This window comes from Phacochoerus africanus, chromosome 4, assembly GCF_016906955.1.
Source record: "Phacochoerus africanus isolate WHEZ1 chromosome 4, ROS_Pafr_v1, whole genome shotgun sequence".
Taxonomy (NCBI): domain Eukaryota; kingdom Metazoa; phylum Chordata; class Mammalia; order Artiodactyla; family Suidae; genus Phacochoerus; species Phacochoerus africanus.
In genome coordinates, this window is record NC_062547.1 from 8,919,713 (window position 1) to 8,932,215 (window position 12,503).

Sequence of the window (12,503 nt, forward strand, 5' to 3'; positions counted from 1 at the left end):
CGCATGCGCTCCTTTTTCGCGCTGCAGTTTCAGGGCGTACACATTCAACAGCAGCCTTCTTTGAAAATCTCTATCCACAACCCACCAGGCACGCATGCCCTCTCCTTCTGCGCTTGCGCCTGCCTTAATCCCGCCCCCAAATCCCGTGGACCTCTGCGCGCTGGTATTTAAGTGTCTCGCGGTGACGCTTCGGTCTCATTTTTCCCGGGCTTTCGGTAAGCGTTTTCCTTTTCTCGCGTTAAGAAAGTCGTGACGCGAGCGTGCCCGCGCCTTGTCCTTTGTCTGTGGCACCTATTAGGCTGGTGGGGGAGGGGAGAGGAGACATGGCCTGGGTGTTGAGGCCTTAGAGCGGCAGGGACTTTGTGAAGGACAAAATGGCGATGGCGGGCCGTGCCGACTGGCCTTTCTGTGATGAGAACATTTTCACAGACCTGTACTGAGCTCCGTGAGGATAAGGAACTCTGAGGAGACCGGCCTGGCACAGCCGACGCCGCCTCAGCTTCGGAAAACAAAGCTTTGGCGAGATAATCCGAGGTCTGACCTAAGGTTCTTTTGTCTGCAGGGTTTGGGCGCGCATCGAACTCTGAAGGGTCGGGAAGGCCTGTCGTTGGAGTAAGTGCTCGTGGCCTGGCTTTGTTCCCTTTGTTTCTGTGTTGTTGGACATGTGCAGAGGTACATCGGTGTGTGCTACAGGGATGATTTCAAGAATTGAGCTCTCTCTTACTGATGGATTAGTGGAGAAAGTAAAATTTCTGAGTAGCACCATCCGCAGCCCATGTTTCATGTTTGGGTCTTTTTGTTTCGAGTTGCTAAGACACTGCGGGGGAGAGTTAGGCTGGGGGGTATAGTGAAGGATGTTCTTTGGTATTTTTCAGATGGGGTTGAGTTCCAGGGAGTGTACAGGCTGGAGGATGGGACAAGACCTATCTCTGTATAGATCAAGCACGGTGTTGGTGTTCCAGGTGGGTATACGATGCTTTATGCCATTATGGGTATGAGCACAGCGCCTGGTTGGGACTGGCTCGTTCAGGTTGCACTGGCCACTCCATGATGAACGGTAAAATGACAAGCATATGCCTGAACACAAAAGTGATGTCATCTTAACTACTGAGAAGTGGGCGGGGAGTACTCGAGGCTTTTTAATGGTTGTTCTTAAGTACATTAAATGCCTCCCTTTTCTGTCTTCAGCTCATCACCAATCCTAAGAAATTCAAGTGCCTCCCAGGATGAATACAGGTAATTCTTCCAACTGGGGGATTGGGGTGGCCTCTCTTGTTCCCCACAGAGCAAATGGTCAGTGGAGCAGTGTTACCTTTTTGCTCCTTCAGTTTCTTCCTTTTGCAATGATTTTCCTGGGGAGGGAGACAGCAAGCAGCACAGTTGGTTCTGTGAGGGTGTTCTCTTCACTCATATGTCACTGTCAGATGATTTGAATTGACAATGCTGATCCTCTGTGAGGTCCAACACTTAATAGCATGTTAGAGTTCTGATGGCAGTTTACATGAATGAAAAAGTGTATCTTGTGATAGTATTTAAAAAATAACCATTTGCTGCTGTTCTGCAGGTTGTCTTGATGGTGATACATTCATCTGTCTTAAGGTAAGTTACTCGTACCAATACCGTGGTAAATTAATGTATATGTGAGCGTGGGTAACTTCCATCTGGAGGGAGTGTTGTCAGAGCTTAAGTTGATGACCTTCTGGGTTCTTCGTTCCTTGTAGTGGTGATTCCTGAGCTCTTATTTGTTTTTTGTTTCCTAGATCCCTGCTGATCTGCTCAGGGTCAAACTCCTGGAAAGAGTTGAGAGTGGTGAGTACTTGTAACCTTGGCTGTAACTTGTCTCCAGTGCCAATGAGGAGAGCAAGCATCCTGTCTTAACCCCTGTCCTATCCCCAGAGCCAGTAATGGTGAACCCACTGGGGCTAACAGGGAGAGAGGATGAAAACATGTTCCGTAAGGAACTGTCTGAGGTACAGCAACTGCCAATGGGTAGCATTTGTTTAGCTTCCCTTGGCTTACATATTAGCTGGGATCCTTTTGGTTTTTTAAGGTACTCCACTGATGTCATGATCTTCTCATTCAGGGGCACCTTGTTCCTGCATCCTCAAAGGAGCATCTTGTTCCTCTATTTAAGCTTCCAGAGTTAAAAGGTTAGTTGATTAATGTCACCATAATATATGCCACCAAGTAAGCAGTTTCTGTGATGAATCAAACTAGCTCACTATGAACTAACAATGAAAAGATATGAACACCTGAGAAACTGGAGAACAGAGCAGTGGGATACTGTCTGCAAGGAACTTAATATCACTTACAGTTTTGTCCTTTCCTAGGTACCTGTACCATTTAGCGGCTTGTTCACTCAAAGGTGAGTGATTTATATGTTGGCGCGTACAGTGTACTGAGAGGGAGAAAATGCCTTTTTAGGCATCTACACATGATGACTTACATGGAATCTCGTTCGGCTGATGATTTGCTGTTGAGACTCGGAAATCTGATCTTTTTCTTCTTTTAAGAAATTAAGTGGGAACAAATTTTAATGTAGGAAGTAAGCATTACTGACTCATTCTTTTGTTTTAGATCCATCTTGTCTGGAGCCTGAGGATGATTGGAGGTAAATCTGTTTATCTATGGCTATGTAAAGTTTGCCAGTTTTTGTGTGGCACTTTGGATAGTTGTGCAGGTATTACTTAATCCAAAGTCTGCCTTTGGCCATTTGTGAACCACCTGAAACAGATTTCTGCTCACATGATGAGTTTGATACCGCCCCAGTCTGATCAATATGACTGAAAGGTATTTTCTGAGCTGTGAGTTTGCCTTAGACTGGGAAGTTAGTCTTTTTATAAAATGTTTGTTGAGACCTACACAGCCTATTAGGGTGTCCCATTCCTCTGGGAATGGTTGACTTAGTTCCCAATCTCTGTTTTGCAGGTGAAAGGTGTAAGCCATACTCTGCTCAACTCCAGTCTGAAACTGAGGTTAGTAAATTTAAATGCATTGAGGATGGAGTTAAAATTTCCCTATGAAGAAACATTCACACGTCTTACCTCCTGTCCTAGTCCCAGAGCCTGTAAAGGTGAACCCACTGGGGCTGGCTGGGGGAAAAGAGGAAGGCTTGTTCCAGAAGGAACTGTCTGAGGGAATCTTAAGAATTTCTAAACTTGGGGAAGAGGGGATAAATTACTCACTGAAAAATTAGTGGGCTTTTTTTTTTTTTTTTTTCCAGGTTTGAAGAAAGAACACGTACTTAATACAATGCTAAGTGAGTATCCATTCATGTACTTGTGTTAAATATCAGACTAACTATATAAATGCAGAAGTACATTAGAGCAGCCCTTTTAGTGTTAACTGGTTGAAAGGATAGTATGTTCTAAGTCCATTATAGTAAAAGCCCTAAACTGTTCTTTTTCTCTGCAGGAATCCAACTCTTGGAGGACATCAGAAGTGGAATTTTCTTATACAACCTACCTATTCAAATTAGCATATAGTCTTTCTAAATAAATAAAGGGATTTTTTTGTAAACCTTCACTGCTTCTGTGTTTGGATGGACCTAGGTGAGCAGGAGATAATATAATCCCAGGGAGATTGTTACTGGCTTTGCCCTACTTAGCGTAACAGTTTGCCACATATTAGACAGTCTGACCCAAGGAAAGCATCCGAAGAGCCTCCTAGACCTTTAAGGAGTTTTACTTCCTATCGCTGCTTGGCCTAGTTGTCCTTGCTGGGTTTGAGTGACCCTTTACGGGGAGGAGGAGAACGCCAAAAAGTCCTTAGGATCAGTCCCAAAGATGACCATTTCGTAAAGGTTCTTTATGTCACAAGGAATTCAGCGAGAGGAGTTCTCTAGAGAGAGGATGGAGAAGAGTGAATGCTCCCTCACCTGTTGGGGATGTAAATTGGCACAACCACCTTGGAAAACAGTAAGGAGGTAGCTGAGAATCCCACTCCTGGGCATTTATCTGGACAAAACTAACTTCAAGAAGATAGACGCACCTCTGTGTTCATTGCAGCGCCATTCACAGTGGCCAGACATGGAAACCTAAATGTTCATCTACAGATGAGATGGAGATACGGCACATATATGTGACGGGGGATACTGTGTAAAAACTAATGCCATTTGCAGCAACATAGGTGGAACATAGGATACTAAATGAAGTAAGCCAGAAAGAAAAGATAATAATATAGTACATGTGGCACTTGAAGCTTGTGGAATCTAAAATAATGGGACAGATGATCCTATCTAAAAAGATAGCTGAAAACCAATCACAGCCAAAGAGCAGACTTGGGGTTCCCATGGGGGAAAGAGGGAGTGGGATGGGTAGGCATTTGAGGGGGTTTGGGTGCAAACTTAAGTTTGGAATGGATGGGCAGGTGGGGCCCTACTGTACAGCACAGGGAAGTGTGTGTGATTGGGTCTCTGCCATGCAACAGAACTTGAAACATTGTAAGTCAACCGTACTTTAACAGTAAAAGGAGTTCCCATTCTGCTGCAGGACTAGGAACCACAAGGTTGTGGATTTGATCCCTGGCCTCAATGAGTGAGTTAAAGACTCCAGCATTGCCTTAAGCTGGGATGGGTGTTGCTGGTGTGGCTATGGCTGTGGTGTAGGCCTGCAGCTACAGCTCTGATTCAGTCCCTAGCCTGGAAGCTTCCCTATGCTGCAGGTGTTGCCCTAAGAAAAGCAAGAAAATAATTCAGTGAGAGGAGTTCCCGTTCACGGCGCAGTGGAAGTGAATCTGACTAGGAACCATGAGGTTTTGGGTTCCATCCCTGGCCTTGCTCAATGGGTTAAGGATCCGGCAGTTGCTGTGAGCTGTGGTGTAGGCCGCAGATGCGGCTTGGATCCCGCATTGCTGTGGCTGTGATGTAGGCCGGTGGCTACAGCTTCCGATTAGACTCCTAGGCTGGGAACTTAATATATGCCGCAAGTGCAGCCCTAAAAAGACCAAAAAAAAAAAAAAATTGAGAGACAAAAGGTGTTAGGGGCAAGAAGATGGAATGTGGTCCCCATAGAGCAACCCTGGAGAAACACCACAGAGTAGGCCACCTCAGGCTAGAGGCCTGTACCATAGAACTAGTAGACTTGGACAAAGGCACTAGGAGCCAGTGAGGCTTGGCAATTAAGGATCAAAAGATTAGCTCTTGGGGGGGCAAAGTTTTATATGTCTTTTTAGGGCTGTACCTGTGGCACCCAATGGAGGTTCCCAGGCTAGGACTGAATCTGAGCTATAGCCACGGACCTACTCCACAGCCACAGCGATGTCAGATCCGAGCTGCATCTGCCACCTACACCACAGCTCAAGGCAACGCCAGATCCTTAACCCACTGAGCAGGGCCAGGGATCAAATCTGCATCCTCATGGATGCTAGTCAGATTCATTTCTGCTGAGCCACAACAGGAACTCTCATGTGAGGTTTAGAATACATTTTGTGGGAGTTCCCTTCGTGCCTCAGTGGTTAACCAACCCCACTAAGGATCCATGAAGATATGGGTTCGATCCCTGGTCCTGCTCAGTGGGTTAAGGATCCGGCGTTGTCATGAGCTGTGAAGTAAGTTGCAGACACAGCTCAGATCCTGCATTGCTGTTGCTGTGGCATAGGCTGGCAACTGCAGCTTCAATTTGACTTCTGGCCTGGGAATTTCCATGTGCCTCGGGTGCAGCTCTAAAAAGGGGGAAAAATACATTTTGGGTCCCCACTATCGTAAAATAAAGGCAATTTCACTGAAAGAAAATTTATTTCTTGCTCATTCAATGGTAGCCATACAGAAAAAAATTGTCAAAAGAAATTTTACAGCCACAAGAATGAAAGTGTAGGAGTCCTGCTGAGACCCAACGGGGTTAAGGATCTGAGTGTCTGGTAGATAATGACTGAACCCTTTGCTCAAGCACTGTTTTCACCAGGTGGCCCATACCAATTCAAATCAAGACTCAGTTGACTTAAGCCAAGAGATGGAAGATATGGGGATCTCCCAGCGAGGCTCAGGGTTTAACAAACCCAACTAGTATCCACACCCTGGCCTCCCTCAGTGGGTTAAGGATCCGGCATTGCCATGAGCTGTGGTGTAGGTCACAGACACAGCTTGGATCAAGCGTTGCTGTGGCTCTGGTGTAGAGTACAGATGAGGCTCAGATCTAGCATTCCTCTGGCTGAGGTGTAGGCCAGCAGCTACAGCTCTGATTTGACCCCTAGCCTGGGACCTTCCATAGTGCATCCTTTAAAAAGCAAAAAAATAAAAGTACACCCGTCGAAAGAATATCCTTCCTTTGGCCTTGCTTTGCTGGTATCAACGCCAGTGACTTTCCATGACCTCTTCCACTTCCCTCCATCTCTGCCACCACAGCCACCCCCCCCACCCAAGCCACCTTCCCCTCTTGCCTGGAGAATCACTAGAACCTTCTTATTTTTCCCCAGTAGATCTTTTTTTTTTTTTTTTTTTTTTTACAGGCTGCACCCACAGCATATGAAAATTCCCAGGCTAGAATCAGAGTTGCAGCAGCCAGCCCACAGCACAGCTCATGGCAACGTCAGATCCTTAACCCACTGAGCAGGGCCAGGGATCAAACCCACATTCTCATGGATAGTAGTTGGGTTCATTATCACTGAGCCACAACGGGAACTCCTGCCCAGTAGACCTTAAAGTCATGAAGGCAAGATGCATGTCTAATTTTGCTCATTACTGTCTGCTTCACAAGCGTAAACAAATGGATGAATGGCCTCCTAGGGGACAACGAGATCTCCAAGTTCCTGAGGGGCGCTCATCATCAGCCTCCCATACTACACAGCAAGAGGCAGGGTGACAATAGAGGAGAGCGACAGTGCTGTCCCTACTCGCCTTTGTTTCGAGGAGGAACAGGGCTACGGCTGACCTGATGGCTGAGCCCCTAGTGGGAAAAGCCACCAAGAGCTCCGTGTTCAGGATATTTGGCTGCAGCCTGAGTGGATAGACAGAAGCCTGCTCGGCTAGGGGACTGTGGCCTGCCCCAGGTTGGGTCTTGCTGAATTTTAAGAAAGGTTGGGATTGAGGTTGCAGGTTTGATCCCTGGCCTTGCGCAGTGGGTCAAGGATCTGGCGTTGCTGTGAGCTGTGGTGTAGGTCACAGACATGGCTTGGATCCAGCATTGCTGTGGCTCTGGTGTAGGCCTGCGGCTACAGCTCTGATTGGACCCCCAGTCTAGGAATCTCCATATGCCGTGGCTGCAGCCCTAGAAAAGGCAAAAAGACAAAAAAAAAAAAGGTTGGGATTGGAAGAAACTGAATTTTGCTTTTGCCCCAGTATTCGTTTTTTTTATTGCTGCTATAAGTTACCACAAACTTGATGGCTTAAAACACAATAAATGTGTTACCTTCCAGTTTGGGAGGTCCCAAGTCCAAAATGAAGTGCAATAGGTCTCAATGGCTGAAATCAGTGTGTTAATAGGGCTGAATTTCTTTCTGAAGGCTCCAAGGAGAATGTGTTCCCTGGCATTTTCCAGCTCCTAGAAACCACCCCCATTCCTTGGCTGATGAGCCCTTTCCATCATTAAAGCCAGCGAGGGCATCAAATCCTTCGCATCTGCATCACTATGACTCTGACACTGAGTCTCCTTCCTCCCTCTGTGATCTTTGTGATTATGTACATGGAGCCCAGCAGAATGATCACGCCTTCTCAAAACTCGTTATCAGGAGTTCGCCTCACGGCTCAGCGATTAATGAACCCAGCTAGCATCCACGAGGATATGGGTTCGATCTCTGGCCTCGCTCAGTGGGTTAAGGATCCCGTGTTGCCGTGAGCTGTGGTGTAGGTCGCAGACGCTGCTGGGTTCTGATGTTGCTGTGGCTGTGGTGTAGGCTGGTGGCTACAGCTCCGATTAGACCCCTAGCCTGGGAACCTCCATATGCCTTGGGTGTGGCTCTAAAAAGCAAAAAAAAAAAAAAAAAAATCATTATCATACCTGCAAGTTACCTTTTGCTTGCTATGTAAGGTAACATAATGAGAGGTCTAAGTTTTTGTTTTGTTTTGTTTTGTTTTGCTTTTTTTGCTTTTTAGGGCTGCACCTGTGGCAGATGGAGGTTCCCAGGCTAGGGGTCAAATGGGAGCTACAGTTGGAGGCCACAGCCACACCAGATCCGAGCCATGTCTTCAACCTATACCACAGCCCACGGCAGCACCCAACCCTTAGGCCAGGAATCAAACCTGTATCCTCACAGATACTGGTCGGATTCGTTTCTGCTGAGCCATGAAGAGAACCCCCAAGAGGTCTAAGAATTAAGGCATGGGTATGTGGGGCCTTTATTCTGCCTACCACACCCCCTCAATCTAGCCCCTTCCTGGAAGCTCTGGGTTTTTCCTGGAGGCTCTGGGTTTACTGGGGCCCTGATTCTGTTCGTTAATAGGGACACAGTGCTGAGAAACCATAGTCTCTAAAATCATAGATTATCAGTGAGAAAAGAATATCCTACTCTTGCCTGAAGGCTCTCGGCCATGCCTGTCCCTTTTTTTTTTCCTTCTCTTTTTTTTTTCTTTTTTATTTTTAGGGCCACACCCGGGAGCATATGGAAGTTCCCAGGCCAGGGGTCAAATCCGAGCCACATCTGCTACCTACGCCACAGCTCACGGCAACGCCAGATCCTTAACCCACTGAGCAAGGCCAGGGATCGAACTGGCAACCTCCTGGTTCCTAGTCAGATTCGTTTCCGCCGAGCCACTCCATGCTGGTCACTTTGTTTTTGTTTATTTTATTTTATTTTTTTGCTATTTCTTGGGCCGCTCCCGCGGCATATGGAGGTTCCCAGGCTAGGGGTCAAATCAGAGCTGTAGCCACTGGCCTACGCCAGAGCCACAGCAACGCGGGATCCGAGCCGCGTCTGCGACCTACACCACAGCTCATGGCAACGCCGGATCGTTAACCCGCTGAGCAAGGGCAGGGACTGAACCCTCAACCTCATGGTTCCTAGTCGGATTCGTTAACCACTGCGCCACGAAGGGAACTCCCATGCTGGTCACTTTGACACAGAGACATGGCCTCTATTTTCAACCCAGGTGTAGAGCTCAGCTAAGGAGGTTTCAGAACGTTCGGTTTCCGCGTTTATATTAACACAGTTTCCAAGGAAACGGGACTTGAAGTCCCTTCTGAGCGAGGGCTTGACATTACTTCCTTTCATAGAGCTGGGCTTGGCTTTGAGCCTCTAAAGAACTGCTTCTTTTAAATTTGACCCGCACTGTTCTCACCCCCTGCCCCTCCGCTGGTTCCTGGATTTAGGAATCAGAAGGTGCTGAAACGTTTTTCTCGGGACATCTCTTCCCACGCTGTGGGGGCCAACAGCGGATGGTGGCAGGTACAAAACGGCAAGATAAGGTGGGAGTGGTTGTGACAAGAAGGGGGAGGTCGGAGGGGCAGAAGGGAGCCTGGAGCCCCAGAATGCGAGGGGAATGCAGTCCTAAAGGCCCACGCCCTCCGCTGTCAGCTCTGGGCCAAGTGCACAGTGTGTCACAGCCACCCCATTTAACAGTGGAGGAAACGAGCCTAAGCAACATGCCTCGTGTCATCATGTCCGGAAATCCAGTTCAGTTCTTTGGACTCCAAAGCCTGGGCTCGCGGCCTCTCCAAATAAACATCCGGGAAAGGGGTGCCATCCTGTTCGCCCTTTCTATGCGCCCTTCAGCATACTAACCGTCTCTACCGCCCTGCCGGCCCCAGGAAGCGCCGAAAAGCTTTCGGTCTGGGAGACCGAGGCCGCGGTCTCGGGAAAACACCAGGCAGCCACTGAAATCACGTTTAGCAAGTGGACCAGTGCTAAGAAAGTGAAAGAGCAGGGGGGCGGACTTATGCAAAACACACCGAGCGGGAGCAGACGGGAGTAGTAAAGAACAAGATTTAAGACCTATTTCTGAAAACATATCTATTATTAAGAAGTAATAACAATGAGAAATTGATTTAAAGAAAGATTACGTGTTGGAGAAAGTCTAATGGCTATGCGACAAAAGTCACCACAATCGTAAAAAGGACAGTAAGACTAAGGATGGCCGGGTGGCGCGTTCAGCAGTATCGCTTCTCGGCCTTTTGGCTAAGATCAAGTGTAGTATCTGTTCTTATCAGTTTAATATCTGATACGTCCTCTATCCGAGGACAATATATTAAATGGATTTTTGGAAATAGGAGATGGAATAGGAGCTTGCTCCGTCCACTCCACGCATCGACCTGGTATTGCAGTACTTCCAGGAACGGTGCACCCCCCCTTTCGGGGGATACATTCGGTTTAAAGAAAGAAGAGACAAGTAGTAGAGTGGTTAATTTTGTGTAATGCCGGATATCTTCCCAAAACAGCGATGAAATTTTGAAACTGGTTATACTAGGTTACTTACCAGTTCAGATTAGCGTGAGTTTCACCGTGTACTTTTAAATCTGTGAACAGGCACAACTACGTTGCTGTTTACCGGGAATATGAAGGGTTACGTGGGTTTGCGGTTTTAACTGTTTGTCTTTTCTGAGGTAGTTGTCATTGGAGCTCTTTATAGCTCATAGTTTTACCGGGAGTTCGTAGTCCCTTCTGCCTAGAAGCTCCAGGTCCCTTCATGGCTTTGCAGCAACGGAGATCTCCCAAAAGAACGACTGGACATCTCACAAGATAAAGGAGAACTATAAGACAGAGAAAAGTGGAGTTTCGGTTTAGTCCAGACAGGATTTTAATGGGCTCAAGTGCGAAAGAGGGCTGTGTAAAAAAACTGAAGTTCTGCGGTTGGAAATCAAGGTCGCTTCTCCGCTGAGGCCTTAAGATATGTGAGAGGCAAGTGTGAGATGATTATTTACTGATATGCATATATTTTTTAGGCCCGCACCCGCCGTATATGGAGGTTCCCAGTCTAGGGGTCTAATTGGAGCGTAGCTGCCGCCCTACACCACAGCCACAGCAAAGCCAGATCCCAGCCGCGTCTGCGACTTGCATACACCACAGTTCACGGCAACGCCAGATCCTTAACCGACTGAACAAGGCCAGGGATCGAACCAGCAGTCTCCTGGTTCGTAGTCGGATTCGTGAGCCACGACGGGAACGACTATGTTTTTTTTTTTTTTTTTTTTTTTTTCCCACTGTACAGCAAGGGGGTCAGGTTATCCTTACATGTATACATTACAATTACATTTTTCCCCCATGACTATGTTTTTAAATTAAGATTTTTTTTTTCAATTTTTGGCCGCACCACACATGAAGAATTTCCCAAGGCAGGTACTCAATCCGCGCCACAGCGGTAATAAGCCTTAACCGCCAGGCCACTAGGAAACTCCCGATATAATTTTAAACAGCACTTTTTTTTTTTTTGTCTTTTTAGGACCGCACCCACGGCATATGGAGGTTCCCAGGCTAGGGGTCCAACCAGAGCTGTAGCCGCCGGCCTACACCGCAGCCAAAGCAATGCCGGATCCCAGCCGCCTCTGCGACCTATACCACAGCACAGGGCAACGCCAGATCGTTAACCCACAGAGCAAGGCCAGGGATCGAACCCGCAACCTCATGGTTCCTAGTCGGATTTGTTAACCACTGAGCCATGATGGGAACTCCTCTGATAGTTGATAGTCTCTGATTTCAGAGAAAATGTCTCAGCCATTCAAGAAAGGGGGACGTTATGACATTTTAAAGTTGCAGCTTATCCCTTGGGAGAAAGATTTTTTTCTGTTAGATTTGCAGATTTTTACTCTCAGTTGGTACTAATTTTTTACCATCCCCAAATCTCAATGTGAGGAAATAAAAACTAAGCCCTTACCTCCACCTTCCAAAACAGAGTTCTGCTTAAAGATTGTTAGTTTTGGGAATTCCCGTCGTGGCTCAGTGGTTAACGAATCCGACTAGGAACCATGAGGTTGCGGGGTCGATCCCTGCCCTTGCTCAGTGGGTTAACGATCAGGCGTTGCCGTGACCTATGGTATAGGTCGCAGACAAGGCTCGGATCCCGAGTTGCTGTGGCTGTGGCGTAGGCCGGCGGCTACAGCTCCGATTAGACCCCATCCTGGGAACCTCCATATTCCGCGGGTGCGGCCCTAGAAAAGACAAAAAAAAAAAAGATTGTCACTTTTGGAGTTCTCTATCCTGGTTCAGCAGAAACGAATCTGACTAGCACCCCTGAGGACGCAGGTTCGATCCCTGGCCTCGCTCAGTGGGTTAAGGATCTGGGTTGCCCTGAGCTGTGGCGTACGTCGTAGGCTTGCCTCAGATACCACATGGGATCTGGGGAAAAAAAAAAAGTCGGTTTTATTTTCCCAGAATTCGTCCTTTTTATATTCAAGGTTGATGTCCCTCATGAGCGACTTGAATCATTCCTGATATATGTTTTCTTTCTTGTTTTGCTTTTTAGGGCTGCACCCGCGGCATATGGAGGTTCCCAGGCTAGGGGTCCAATCGGAGCTACAGCTGCTGGTCTACGCCACAGCCACAGCAAGGTGGGATCCGAGCCGCCTCTGCGACAGCTCACGGCAACGCCGGATCCTTACCCCACTGAGCAAGGCCAGGGATCAAACCGCCAACCTCAGGGT

General features: G+C 47.5%; 1 long non-coding RNA gene and 9 other non-coding genes across 14 annotated transcripts; all 10 read left to right on the forward strand.

Annotated features, from left to right (window-relative positions):
- Positions 1–79: 79 nt before the first annotated feature.
- On the forward strand, positions 80–3,525 carry LOC125125044 (uncharacterized). 5 transcript variants are annotated; one of them, XR_007134356.1, is made up of 12 exons: positions 144–215; positions 563–612; positions 876–962; positions 1,189–1,236; positions 1,565–1,599; positions 1,761–1,809; positions 2,051–2,150; positions 2,331–2,365; positions 2,578–2,611; positions 2,929–2,975; positions 3,224–3,259; positions 3,415–3,525. It is a non-coding gene; the product is annotated as an uncharacterized LOC125125044 (long non-coding RNA). The 5 variants fall into 5 exon arrangements; XR_007134355.1 differs by having other exon boundaries at positions 145–215; positions 2,084–2,150; XR_007134357.1 differs by lacking the exon at positions 2,331–2,365 and having other exon boundaries at positions 2,084–2,150.
- Positions 688–761, forward strand: LOC125126573 (small nucleolar RNA SNORD26). Its single transcript, XR_007134682.1, has one exon. It is a non-coding gene; the product is annotated as a small nucleolar RNA SNORD26 (small nucleolar RNA).
- On the forward strand, positions 1,043–1,116 carry LOC125126572 (small nucleolar RNA SNORD27). Its single transcript, XR_007134681.1, has one exon. It is a non-coding gene; the product is annotated as a small nucleolar RNA SNORD27 (small nucleolar RNA).
- On the forward strand, positions 1,420–1,495 carry LOC125126571 (small nucleolar RNA SNORD28). The gene has a single exon (XR_007134680.1). It is a non-coding gene; the product is annotated as a small nucleolar RNA SNORD28 (small nucleolar RNA).
- On the forward strand, positions 1,847–1,974 carry LOC125126579 (small nucleolar RNA SNORD22). The gene has a single exon (XR_007134687.1). It is a non-coding gene; the product is annotated as a small nucleolar RNA SNORD22 (small nucleolar RNA).
- Positions 2,196–2,261, forward strand: LOC125126570 (small nucleolar RNA SNORD29). The gene has a single exon (XR_007134679.1). It is a non-coding gene; the product is annotated as a small nucleolar RNA SNORD29 (small nucleolar RNA).
- LOC125126574 (small nucleolar RNA SNORD30) lies at positions 2,431–2,500 on the forward strand. Its single transcript, XR_007134683.1, has one exon. It is a non-coding gene; the product is annotated as a small nucleolar RNA SNORD30 (small nucleolar RNA).
- On the forward strand, positions 2,741–2,807 carry LOC125126575 (small nucleolar RNA SNORD31). The gene has a single exon (XR_007134684.1). It is a non-coding gene; the product is annotated as a small nucleolar RNA SNORD31 (small nucleolar RNA).
- Positions 3,015–3,140, forward strand: LOC125126577 (small nucleolar RNA SNORD22). Its single transcript, XR_007134686.1, has one exon. It is a non-coding gene; the product is annotated as a small nucleolar RNA SNORD22 (small nucleolar RNA).
- Positions 3,526–10,024: 6,499 nt separating the features above from the next.
- Positions 10,025–10,215, forward strand: LOC125126612 (U2 spliceosomal RNA). The gene has a single exon (XR_007134716.1). It is a non-coding gene; the product is annotated as a U2 spliceosomal RNA (small nuclear RNA).
- The last annotated feature ends 2,288 nt before the right edge of the window (positions 10,216–12,503 follow it).